Source organism: Piliocolobus tephrosceles, chromosome 9 (genome assembly GCF_002776525.5).
Source record: "Piliocolobus tephrosceles isolate RC106 chromosome 9, ASM277652v3, whole genome shotgun sequence".
Lineage (NCBI taxonomy): Eukaryota > Metazoa > Chordata > Mammalia > Primates > Cercopithecidae > Piliocolobus > Piliocolobus tephrosceles.
Window position 1 is genome coordinate 101,091,976 of NC_045442.1, and position 13,098 is coordinate 101,105,073.

The following is a 13,098-nucleotide window of genomic DNA, read 5'->3' on the forward strand; positions in this document are numbered from 1 at the left end:
AAATTCATATGTTGAAGGCCTAACCCTCTGTGTGGCTGTATTTGGAGATGAGGCTTCTCAGGGAGTCATTAAGGTTAAATGAGGTCCTAAGGGTGGGGCTCTGATTCCATAGGATTAGTGTCCACATAAGATGAGACACCAGAGAGTGCACTCTCTCTCCGCACAAATGCAAAGAAGAGGTCACGTGAGCACACAATATGGCAGCCACCTACAGGCCAAGAGAAGAGGCCTAAGAATGAAACCTACCTTGGTGGCACTTTGTTCTTGGTTTTCCCAGCCTCCAGAACTGTGAGAAATCAATGTTTGTGGTTTAAGCCACCCAATCTGTGGTATTTTGGCATGGCACCCTGAACTAATACCATCTCCCCTCCTTACTTCAACCACATGCCGCTAGAGGGCTTGGAAGGTTTAGTGTCCCCGCTACCCAGCCAACCCAGACCAGACCAAACAGAAGCTTTCTTCTGGAATTTTCTGAACAGGAACTAATGGAGGGGAGCCCCATCCTTTCTTGGGCCAAAGCCAGGAAGAGGAAGCCTCGTGCTGCCAACAGTCTGATCCCAACCTTGTGGGGAAAGTTGCTCTGAGAGCACAAAACTGATCTGCAGCCTGAGGTGGAGATAGAGACAAGGGAAGAAGCCTGCAAATCCTGACAGTGCTGGTGTCTCTGAGTCCAGGTATTCCTGAGGCCCAACTGTTCCCTGCCCTGCCTGTGGCTAACTTAATGACCAGTGAATTTCCCTTCTTGCCTAAGCCAACTCAAGTGGATTTTCTATTACTCACCCCAAAAAGCCCTGACTGCAATGGCAGGGCATGACGGGGCTGGGCTGGCTGGGGCAGAGGATGGTGTGGGTGAAATCAGCTGTGACAGGAAGTGCAGTTATCGAGTGGCCTCCATGAGGTCCTCCTCCAGCCCCGACTGTGAGCAAGGCTGGGCTCATATGCTCAGTAGGTCAGACTGAGGGATTTGGTCAGAGGTGCCATGCTCAGGGCCATCTTTCTATGGGCCAGACTCTTCAGCATCAAAGGCTTTGCCATCAGAGACAGTTTTAGTTGCATCTTGGGTTCACTTGATCAACTGCTCTTCTCCTACTTTCAGGATCTTCAGACTAGACTGCACCAAGTAGGTGTTAGGAAGCCGTAGGCATCCTGACCAGAAGCCCAGACCACAAAAAGGGCTCCTGCCAACCTGCCCAGGGTTCCAGAGGGTAGGACTGAGGGGTGGTGGGAGGAGCCCAGCCTGGGCAGCCATGACATTTACACCCCTCTTGATCTGTCTCCTGGAACTTTCCACCCCTCAAGTTTGTGGGGCACACGTGGGAAAGACAGTGAATGCCCATGTCTCCGACTAGTTTCCCCATCAGAAGTGGTCATTGCACCAAGCACCCTCCTCTATTAAAACTGGACAGACCAAGGGCCACTTTTCTAATGGATGGATCTTCTTGGTCCATCTCATGCTCCCAACAGAGCTCCCTCCCTGGGATGAGAATGTGCCATTCAAGGAGAGCCCTTTTGACCCTGTCTCCAGCCAAAGCCAGTTCCCCTGCCAAGCAGGGCCTAGAATTACACTGGAGGGTGACAGGCCTCACCTAGAAATTTCTTGCAGAAAATTGTCAGTTTCCTGCACAAGTACAGCCTGGCGGTTAAATTCAAATTAAACCCAGAAGGAGGTTGCTGCTGCTTCAGTCTCGACTACTTGAAAATTAGGCTGTGAAGAGCTTTTGTTTGCTGGAAATTGTGCAGTCAGACATTGTGCAGATTGACCCTGTAGCTACAGCAAGTACACGCATAGGGCGTTGACCAACGCCAAGTGTGCACATGTGAGCACACACACATGCACAGCACAAAATCTAGAAATAAACTACTAGAATTTCAGCTGTTGGCCAGGTGCAGTGGCTCACGCCTGTAATCCCAGCACTTTGGAAGGCCAAGGCGGGTGGATCATGAGGTCAGGAGATCGAGACATTCTTGGCAAACATGGTGAAACCCCATCTCTACTAAAAGTACAAAAAATTAGCCAGGCGTGGTGGCCGGTGCCTGTAGTCCCAGCTATTCAGGAGGTAGAGGCAGGAGAATGGCTTGAACCCGGGAGGCAGAGCTTGCAGTGAGCCAAGATTGTGCCACTGCACTCCAGCTTGGGCTACAGAGTGAGACTCTGTCTCAAAAAATAATAGTAATAATAATAATTTCAGCTGTCATGGAAGTTTTGTGTCATTTCCCTGAAAAAAACCCACAGATTTTATTTGATGATTTAGTATTGTTTTTATTTAGACTTACTTAAGGAAAAGGAGAGCTGAGTGCAGTGGCTCATGCCTATAATCCCAGCACTTTGGGAGGCTGAGGCAGGAAGATCACTTGAGCCCAGGAGTTCAAGACCAGCCTGAGCAACACAGTGAAACCTCATCTCTATAAAAAAAAAAAAAGAAAATACAGAAATTAGCCAGATGTGGTAGCGTGTGCCTGTGGTCCCAGCTACCTAGGAAGACTGAGGTGGGAGGATCGCTTGCGCCTGGGCGGTGGAGGCTGCAGTGAGCCGAGATCATGTCACTGTACTCCAGCCTGGGTGACAGAGTGAGATCCCATCTCAAAAAGAGTGAAATAGAGAAAAAGACACAGAAAGAGAAAATGGGAGGGGAGAGGAGATGAGGGGAGGGGAGGGGAGAGGAGGGGAGGGGAGAGAAGAATGAAATGGGATCCTGGTCTGGTATGGGAAAACTTGAGCGGATACATCTGAGAACTTTGAGCCTCCAGTTTCCACTGAATGCTCTGGGCTAAAAGGAGTAACCCCCTTTCCTTGCTAAGAGAAGGGCAGCTGCCCCTTGCCTGGAGACTAGGCAAAGAGCCTCCAACAAGGCCTTACAGCAGGATGAGGTGTATCGTCATTGCTGCCCCACGTTGACACCAGGCTATCTATGGTCATTCCTTATCATAGCCCAAGGTCACAAGCACAATCTGCTCTGGGAGAATGATTTTTTTTTTCTTTTCTTTTTTTTTTTCTTTTGCCAAAAATGTTTCTGGAGCTGACTAGTGTGTACTGGCAGAATCTGGGAGAGGCGGTGGAGGAGTGGACATAAGGGTGTTGGACCAGAGGGAGACTAAAGGCTGTATACAAGGGAATACACTGACCTGGACACACTCTCAGGATTGAACGGCTTGGCAAGGACACCTGGGGCTCTAACACACTGCTGGAGTGGCTCCTTGAAATGTGGACATAACAGTTGCCGCAGTAAATGAGGTGGAGAATATACAACTGCATTCATAAAGCATCAAAGAAGCCGGAAAGTACAGGGAAGTAGGAATGTTAGAATGGTTCATTGTATGCCAGCAGATTCAAAATCCACCACTGGACTATGTGCCCCTGGAGGACTCACAGGAACTCTCCTCTCTAGGTGAACAAGGAAGGCACTCGTGAGAAGGGCACCTGAATATTTGAGAGATTCAGTGGCACTCTCCTTTGTAGGCCAGGATCGACAACAGGAGATGCTGCCATGAGACCAGGCGTCCTGGTGTCAGTGGGAATGGTGGAAGGCCAGAACAGCAGATGCCAGGTGGTGGCACTTCACCATCAACAACAAAGTGGATGCAATTAAATTGGTAGGAACAGTAGAGTGATATCCAGGATGCCTTGACCTCCAGGGATCTCTTGTATTGGCTAAAAACTGACGGCATTCCTGCAAACCACTGCACTCCAGCCCAGGCAACAGAGTTAGACCCTTTCTCAAAAACAAAACAAGAAAAGTATTGTTATAATGGCACCAAGTGTGTATGTAGTTCCTGAAATTCTGAGTTCCATTAATATTATTTGTGTGATTTTTAAAAAATCCATACTTAAAAGCAACACACCAATAGAGGCAAGCAAACCATGTTTTGCACAAAACAACTATCAATGGTGATAGCACGTGGATCTCCCCTTTCAGAACCCTGAAATTCTCAGTGCCCTTACCCCAAGGGCTTTCTGCAGACAAGGTGATTATCAGAATCACATGGAGAAGATCAGACCCTGGAAGGAAACTTGAGATTCTTTGATATGGGGTCTTGCTCTGTCGCTTAGGCTGGAGTGTAGTGGCGTGATCTCTGATCTTGGCTCACTGCAAGCTCCACCTCCCAGGTTCATGCCATTCTCCTGTCTCAGCCTCCCGAGCAGATGGGACTACAGGCGCCTGCCATCATGCCTGGCTAATTTTTTTGTATTTTTAGTAGAGACAGGGTTTCACCGTATTAGCCAGGATGGTCTTGATTTCGTTACCTCGTGATCCGCCTGCCTCAGCCTCCCAAAGTGTTGGGATTACAGGTGTGACCCACCGTGCCCGACTGATAATATTTATTTCAAACTTCTTCATTTTACACAGAAACAAAACTGAAATTCAGAGAGTTCTGGTTTCTCAAGGCACACCACTAGTCAATAAACACACAGAGCCAGAAGCTAGATCTAGCTCAGTGTTCTTTTAGAGGCTTCAAAATTCCCCGCTGTTAGTAAAGCTTACAACCTGACAATAACATAATGTATACACACAAATACAGCTGTTTCCAAAATAGATTGGTGGGGGGGATGGACGCTGCATTTTTACAACTTATATTTTTAAGAATTGCAAAATCTGTCTCCAGCATTCACAATAGGATGTCATTAACCAGTCCCCACAGTGGGCTAGACATCTAGGTTGTTTCCAACCATTTGCTTTTGTAATTATCCGTTATAATGGTGAAAAATTGGAAACGACCTAAATGTCCAACAATACAGGCATTAATTCTCTATGAAGTGAATATCAAATAGCCATAGGAAAGACATTAAAGATTCAAAAGTGTTCCTAATTGACCAAAAATACGCCATTTCAGGTCAGATGCAGTGGCTCACACCTATAATCCCAGCACTTTGGGAGACCGAAGCGGGCAGATGATTTGAGTCCAGGAGTTTGAGACCAGTCTGGCCAACATGGCAAAACCACATTATAAGGTACATGATGTGCTTTGGTCAAGGAATAGACTGAGGCGGATATCCAGGCCTGGCTGACTCATGAGTTTGGTGGGCAAGTGCACACCTCCGCTTGTAACATAACCTGTTTGTGTAAGTTCACACTTGGCTCTATGCCACTATTGTCTGTAAAAGGTATAACTGCCCTGTTGATGCCGTGCATAAGACACATGGCTCTTGGGGGCTTGGCTCGGCTCTACTCCACATGGCTTGACATATGGGTGCACTGGTGCCCAGAGAAAGAGAGAGAGCCAAAGCTGTCTATCTTGCAGATGGACAGGAGGGACCCAGGACACAGCTGGGCTTGCTCGTTCCCAGAGAGAGAAAGAGTTAAGCTGCTGACCCTGAAAGCAAGGGAGAGCCAGCTGCGCAGCTGTGGCGGGGTGGGGGGGCAGCTGGCTCAGGCAGCTGATACACGGCAAACAGTGTAAGACGAAGCTGATAATAAGAGAGCTAGTGTAAGAAAGCTGTTAATGAGAGCTGCTATTGAATAGAGCTATCTTTCATCTGCCTACGGCCCCCGGAGTGTTCTTTCTGATCACCCACCCACTCCCCTCAGACCTCAGCATGGGCTGGACCTGGACCCTGGGACCTGACACACATCTCTACTAAAAATGCGCAAATTAGCCAGTGTGGTCGCACATGTCTGTAATTCCAGCTACTAGGGTGGCTGAGGCACGGTGATCACTTGAACCCAGGAGGCAGAGGTTGCAGTGAGCCAAGATCGCACCACTGCACTCCAGCCTGGGCAACAGAGTGTGATCCTGTCTCAAATAAAATAAAATAAAATAAAATAATTAAAGACCATTTGTCCAGTATAAACTCTTTCAAATATATACTCAAGCATAGAAAAGTCTAGAAATGTCATCAATGGTAATTTCAGGGAAGAATTCTAAGGTGACTTTTTTTGGTTATCCACGTTTTTTTTTTTTTTTTTTTCTTTTTCTTTTTTGAGATAGGGTCTTGCTCTGTCACCCAGGCTGGAGCGCAGTGATGTGATCAGGGCTCACTGCAGCCTCAACCTCCCAGGGTTAAGCGATCCTCCCACCTCAGTCTCCTGAGTAGCTGGGACTACAGGCGCACACCAACACACCTGCCTAATTTCTGTATTCTTGTTTTTTTTGCAAAAATGGGGTTTTGCCATGTTCCACCTTGGCCTCCCAGATTGCTGGGATTGCAAGTGTGAGCCATGTGTGTCAGGCCTATGTTTTCTTTTCTGTAATGACCATGACCATGGATTTCATGTACCAACATTTTTCTAACAATAATACTTACAAAGTATACTATGAAAACTGTTCAGAGAAAATGAAGAATACAAATTTGTAAAAATCATATATAACTAGTTTTTTTGTTTTTTTGGTTTTTTTTTAAAGGCAAGAAAGAAACAAAGTAGATTGTCCAGGAAGATAGTTACTTCTCCTTTGTATTTCTCTGGTGAGTTCATTAGGAACTCAAAAAGTTCCAGGAGTAGAATCACAGGGTCAAAGTACCCTGGCTTTAACTTCTGGTTCAGAGAATCCTAACAACTTACATTGTCACCAGCAAGGTCTTTGACTGCATGAGCAACTCTCACCTTAAAGCAATTCTCATCTGACATTAGCTGTTCGACTTTCCGCTGATATGTTGACTCCAGGAGGCTCCTTGAGTTCTGTGTGTTCAGCTGGCCTCCGGTGGCCCCATTATTATTTTCTGCCAGGTGAAGGTCAGTCACCTGTACACGGATCTCATCACTCATGATATGCTGCAGCTGGAATCAAACAAAGGCAAGCTGTTAGTGAACACAGAAAACATTTCTCCATTGTACAGTCAACGTTCCTTTGACTGATACAGTCACTCAACTCAAAAATTATTTTGTTTTTGTTTCGTTTTTTTTTTTTTGGCTGGCGATTTTAGAAAATTAATCACACAAACCACTGTATCATTTTCTTGGAGAATAATCAAGCCAAGATTTTCAACCATATCTATGGTCCATTGTAAAACTTTCATATCTATTTAAAATAAAAACCATAGAGAACTCAGGTTAATGTACTGTTTATTTAAAATTCTAAGGATCTTTAAATAATTTTCCATGGGTCGTATTTTTATTGCATTTTAAAATCACTTACAATTTGCTTTCACACATATTCTCTCTCATTTGATCCGCACAACTGCCCTGGGAAGCCAGTTGGAGAGAGAGGTTGGTGCCTGTTAGGAGACAAATTTACATAATGCATGAGAAAGCTCACAGTGAGCTTGGGTGAGAAAGGAAGTGTTGGAGAATCATGAATGCATGACTGTCTATATTCCCAGCCCAACTACAAAATCTGAAACCCATTAGGTATTTAAGAAATAGCTGCTGAATTACTGTCTAGGGGTGCTCAACTGAAGAAGCAGGGTTGGGACCAGCAGTCAAGCTTCCTGACTCCTAGCCCAATACTTTTCCAAACACACCACCTATTTTTCTATATCTGATAGAAAGTGTATGCGTAAGTTGTACATAGTATCAGCTCACTTTCAATACAGGCCAATCATGATTGACTATCTATAGCTTTTGTGAAAATCTTAGGAAACTAATGACTACAAAGTTAAACCTTTCAGAGTGCCCACTCTCATGTCATATGCTATTTCTATTTTGAAATAAATGAAACTTTATCCATCAAAATGACAGAGAAGTGAAGAATAGATACAAGAAGAAAGCAAAATGTTAATTTCAATATCAATTTATCTATTTTACTTTAAAATTATCTTAACCACCAAGTCATTCTATTTTTAGGAAGATACTTTTTTTGAAGTGTTAGGAACTATGATAACTATTTATTCTTAACTTTAATTCCTAAATGACCAGTATGTATATTAGTAGATAAGTGGACACAGAGCAAGGTCAGTAAGGGTGACTGAATGTGGCAGAAAGGGCAATATCTCCAGCAACTGTAGATGGATAAATGATAATGAGTCCAGATAATGGATTCTGATACAACCATTAAAATAATGCTTGTGAGTACTTGATAACATAGGGAACAGCTTAAGATACAGTGTTTTCGAGAGAAAAAAGGCAAGGTGGAAAAAATACATGGAAAGTATGACTTCAATCATGCATACAGATGCTTCACTCTATACATTTTTTTTTTTTTTTCAAGACGGAGTCTCGCTCTGTCACCCCGGCTGGGGTGCAGTGACATCGTGATCTTGGCTCACTGCAGCCTTGACTTCCTGGGCTCAAGCAATCCTCCCACCTCAGCCTCCTAAGTAGCTGGAACTACAGGCATGTGCCACCACACTCAGCTAATTGTTTGTGTTTTTAGTAGAGATGGGGTTTTGCCATGTTGCCCAGTCTGGTCTTGAACTCCTGAGCTCAAGTGATCCACCCGCCTGGGTTTCCTAAAGTGCTGGGATTACAGGCGTGAGCCACCACCTCTACTTTATGCTTTCTTGTTGAAGTAGACTGTATTACTGATTTCCCACCCACACCCACTTTTTGGATATCTGGTCCCTCCTCGAGTCTTTGGAAAGGGCAGCACTACAAATCCAGGGACAACCAGGGAACTCCCACCCCCACTGCTAGACAGATCAGATTCTCTGTCTTGCTAACTGAAAATTAAACAGAGTGTTTGATAGATATTTTTGCAGAGGAGCATCTGTAAGGAAAGGTCCAGTAACACTGGGACCAGAGGTGCTGCCAGGGCAGGCAAAAGCTTCAGAGATTGGAGAAACCTGGAGCATGTGCTGAATGTCCATCTGCAGAGCAAGGCACAAGCATGGGGCAGAAGTCCAGAGGGAAGGCACGCAGGAGAGAAAAAAAACCTCCCAGCCCAGTCCTTCCATGGTGGGGTCATATTCTGAGTTCAGTACTTAGATGTCTGCGAGATTGCCTATTGTATTCTTAATACAAATCTCTCATAAGCCAGCCTAGAACAGGTTAAGATAAATGTAATGACTTGACTTGGCAGGAGTGCAGGGCAGTGATCACGGCTCACTGCAGCCTCAACTTCCTGGGCTCAGGTGATCCTCACACTTCAGTCTCCCAAGTAGCTGGGACTACAGGCATGAGCCACCACACCCAGCTAATTTTTTGTATTTTTTATCATAAAAATATCATCTTTTTCAAAAGAAGTATTTATAATACATTGAAAAATACTGATTGCTTTTTCTTTGTCTTTTTTTCTGTGAATGTGTAGGTGTTTGAGTCTCTTGTATTTCTTCTTTTACACAGGATATGGGCTGTTTGAAAACTATTTCCTTATCTTTATCATCATCAGTCATTTCAGCACTTTAGATTTTCATCTGTCCAAAAATGTTGACGTACAAACCGGTATGGGGCCCTGGCTATCCACAGTCTTCTCAGGAGTGTCAGGAGTGCCTAAAACCTTTTTCTTCTTCTAAGGTAAAACCTGACCTTTTGTAGACGTCCGAAGATTCATTTTTGAAATACTTTCCGTTTTCTGTAAAATCAAAGAAGGAAAATCATAATCAATTCCTTTTTAAGCTAATTTCTTCCCAAGTAATCTTTCTTTTTTTCAAAATCGCTCCTCCATCCGTAGATTTTGTTAAGTGCCGATTCTGATTATACCATTTCACTTATGGATATGATGGCTGCTTAAATGGAATATTCCAGTCTTTAAAGAGTTCTTTCTGTACTTTTTCAGGTGGCATAAAATGACACTCCAAGGGTCTCTCACCAAACAGGTAGTTGTTCATTGTTTCAGCAACTATCTTGGCAACATCCTCAGACTCAAAACTCCACAAACGCATAGGCTTTGCTATATCCAGTCCTTTTCTTTCTGGACAGTCTGAACTTTGTAACAGTGCCACACTGGGAGAAATAGGAAAGGATCTGGGTTTCCTTAAGTAGGTTAAGTGGGTGGCACACATAAACTACTCCAGGAGAAAGTTATTCTCATTGTTTTTTGTTTTTTGTTTTTTTTTTTTGGCCTGGTTATGCGCTTGTGAACCTGCGCCACTTCCTTCTGAAACCGCATCTTCCTGCCGGTTCAGCAACGGGATTGGCCCAGCCGGCCGGAAAAGGCCGCCATGCCAAAAGCAGTGGAGCCAACTCCAGGCAGCGCTCCCTGAAACTCCCAATTTTTTGTATTTTTAATAAAAACAGGGTTTCGCCATGTTGCCCAGGCTGGTCTAGAACTCCTGGGCTCACGCGATCTGCCTGCCCTGGACTCCCAAAGTGCTGGGATTATAGCCGTGAGCCACTGAACCTAGCCTTGACTTTGAAATACATGTTGTACATCCCAGTCAGCAGTGAACTCAGGGGAACACCAAAGATGAGGAGAATGAGAGAAGAGATACCTCCAATTAAAAGAGTTCAGATGAGATGTTTGAACTTACATTTTAAAAAGTCCCTTCAGGCCGGGCACAGGGGCTCACGCCTGTAGTCACAGCACTTTGGGAGGCAGAAGTGGGTGAATAGCTTGAGCCTAGAAGTTTGAGACCAGCCTGGGCAACATGGCAAAACCCCATCTCTACAAAAAATACAATAAATTAGCCGGGCGCAGTGGCACCTATGGTCCCAGCTACTGAGGAGGCTGAGGTGGGAGGTCAAGGCTGTAGTGAACTGAGACCTACCACTCCACTCCAGCCTGGCTGACAGAGTGAGACCTTGTCTTACAAAAAAAAAAAAAAAAAAAAAGACACTGTTTTGGGGTTTTCTGGATGAAAACTTTGTTTCCATAAAAAAAAAAAGGTGGAGATAGTATGTATTGCTGATTCAAAATTATAACCAGATGCTTAGAATAAATAATTGTATCTATTGTTTCACAAACCAACCTCAGGATTATTAAAAATCAGTTTTATTGAACTTTTTTTTTTTAAGTTGTCCTGATTCACTCAGGTCTGTCACTTTCAAGCCCATGTTTTACTACTTTGTAACCCTATTTGGAAGGAAAAATACAACTAAGATTATGATCCATCCTGAGATGAAATGTTTCACACATATACACCACACATACTCCCCACCACAGTATGATGACACAGTGACCCAATCTTAGGCAAAAGGGTACTGATTTGTTTTTCTAAGACCAGCCGCGTGGGTGCAAAAGAACCAGCGGGTAGGCAAGTGTAGGAGCAAAACTGCACATTTATTTTTGGTAACCTAAGGTGTGTGGGTGAAGTCTGTCGGCCTCCGGCAAAGGAGGCCGGCAGAGTCCCCCGGTGGGGCTCTCGGAGGGACTTCCCACAGTCCCGACATCCCGACAGCAGTGGGGCTGTGAGAAGACCGCGGGGCTGTGAGAAGGCCGCCAGGCTGTGAGAAGGCCGTGTGGCTCAATGGCGGAGAGCGGCTTTTCTAGGAGTGGGAGGGCAATAGGTGGGGCATGGGCGTGTCAGGGCCGTTCCGCAGGTGCGACGAGGTAAATCTTGGTCTCTTCGGATTGATGTCACCTGGCGCATGCCCAGTTGGTCTGCACCTTCCCGGGCGCCGGCTGCCTTTTCGCGCGCGCGGGAAGAGTTGGGGGTGGGGATGAAGAACCCGGAAGTGCACCATCTTGCCTCCGTTCATCCAAACAGTCCAACCTTTTATTGATAATAGTGATAAAGGGGCGTCGTGGTCTGTCTGGCTACTTCCTGCTGTTAAGGGGCGTCGTTAAGGTCAGGGCCCATGGTTGGTATTTGGACGCACGGATGAAAAATAAAATAAGGCACAGTATTAGTATAGGAATGAGGAATGGAAGCATTTGTTGGAATATGGGCAAAACCCAGAAGGATAGTCCTGGCAAGGTTGGGGAGTATGAGATAGTTAAGAAAATTTAGTAAGTTTGAGGCGAGTGGGGGAAAGCCAAACTGATTTCCACTGATTGCTTTCGGTAGGGGCCCTTTTTAGTTGGGAATGAGGAATGAGTTCGCAAAGTAGTTGTTGGCCAGGCAGCAATTAAGGATTGGAGTTTTTCGTGGAGTGGATGGCTTTCCGCTTACTCCTACTACAGAGATATTGGATGGAAGGCTAGGTCCAGAGAAGGACGGCAAAACAGAATAGGTAGCCTCGCTGTTGATTAAAAAATTGTCTTACCCGCTACCAGGAGAGTTACCCGCGTCTTGGCGAGGGTGATGGGGGTCCCCGAGTCTCGGCACCTTCAGTTGTCGTCCAGATGTAGGAGCTGGAAGGAGCTCCCAGGATCCTGGGAAAGGGGGTCACGTGGAGGCACGGCACCTGTTCTCAGGGTGGGGCAATCAGACTTCCAGTTTCCTCCCTGCTGGCAAGCAGGGCAGGGGGGTTGCTGGTGGACGAGGGTTAGGACATTCACTGGCCTAATGTCCTGATGCCTTGCACCTATAGCAAGGCTGCGTTGAGGCTCAGGGACCCTGCGGACACCTGTTGGCATAGTGTCCTGCCTTGCCGCACTTATAGCAGGCAGGCTCCTTTCATAGCTTTGGAGTCTGTGAGGTGTGTGCTCTGTGGTCTGGGGTTACAACTGGGCTGCAAAGCCGCTGCTAGGAGCTGAACCTTCTGTTCAAGGCAAGCTGGCCGTCTCCTCTCTGGAGTTATAGACCTTAAAGGCTAATTTAACCAGGTCTTGTATTGGTGTCTGAGGACCATCTTCTACCTTTTGAAGTTTCTACGAATGTCAGGAGCTGATTGAGAAATGAAATAAGACGCTCAATTTTGGAAAGATCGGCCAATGAAAAAGGGACATGTACTCTGACTACCCCCCGCCCCAGCCACCTCTTGCAAAGGTGCTAACACTGTAGGAGTATGTGGGCAGAGATAGGGGACTCAAGACAGCCAGTTGGGGGCCCCGAAGGAGGCACGGGACCGAGTGGATTACTAGTAGATGAGGAGGAGGAAGGAGGAGTCTGGATGGGGGGAGGAGGAGGAGTCTGGGCAGGAAGGGAGGGGGTGGGGAGAGCGGGGAGAGAAGGAGTATAGGGACGAGAGCCTAAGGCCCAAAAGCCTTGTATGTAAATTAATTTCGGACCACTTGCCTAGCCGCTGGCAGAAACTGCTGAGGTCGATCAAGCCACAGTGAAAAGGAAAATTAACCACTTCCTCCTAAGGTCTTGTTCAAGCTGTAAGGTTTTTAAATTGGCTAGGAGGCACCCTAAGGGGGTGCTCTTTGGAAATTTGGACTGGGGGGGTTTCCCATTTGTTTCCTCTTTACCGACACACAATGGACACAATGGAAATGGAAGTGGATCTCTGCCTGGCTTCA

General features: G+C 45.9%; 1 pseudogene; it reads right to left on the reverse strand.

Moving 5' to 3' along the window:
- Positions 1 to 9,046: 9,046 nt before the first annotated feature.
- LOC111546685 overlaps positions 9,047 to 13,098 on the reverse strand; it is a 14,178-nt pseudogene continuing 10,126 nt past the window's right edge.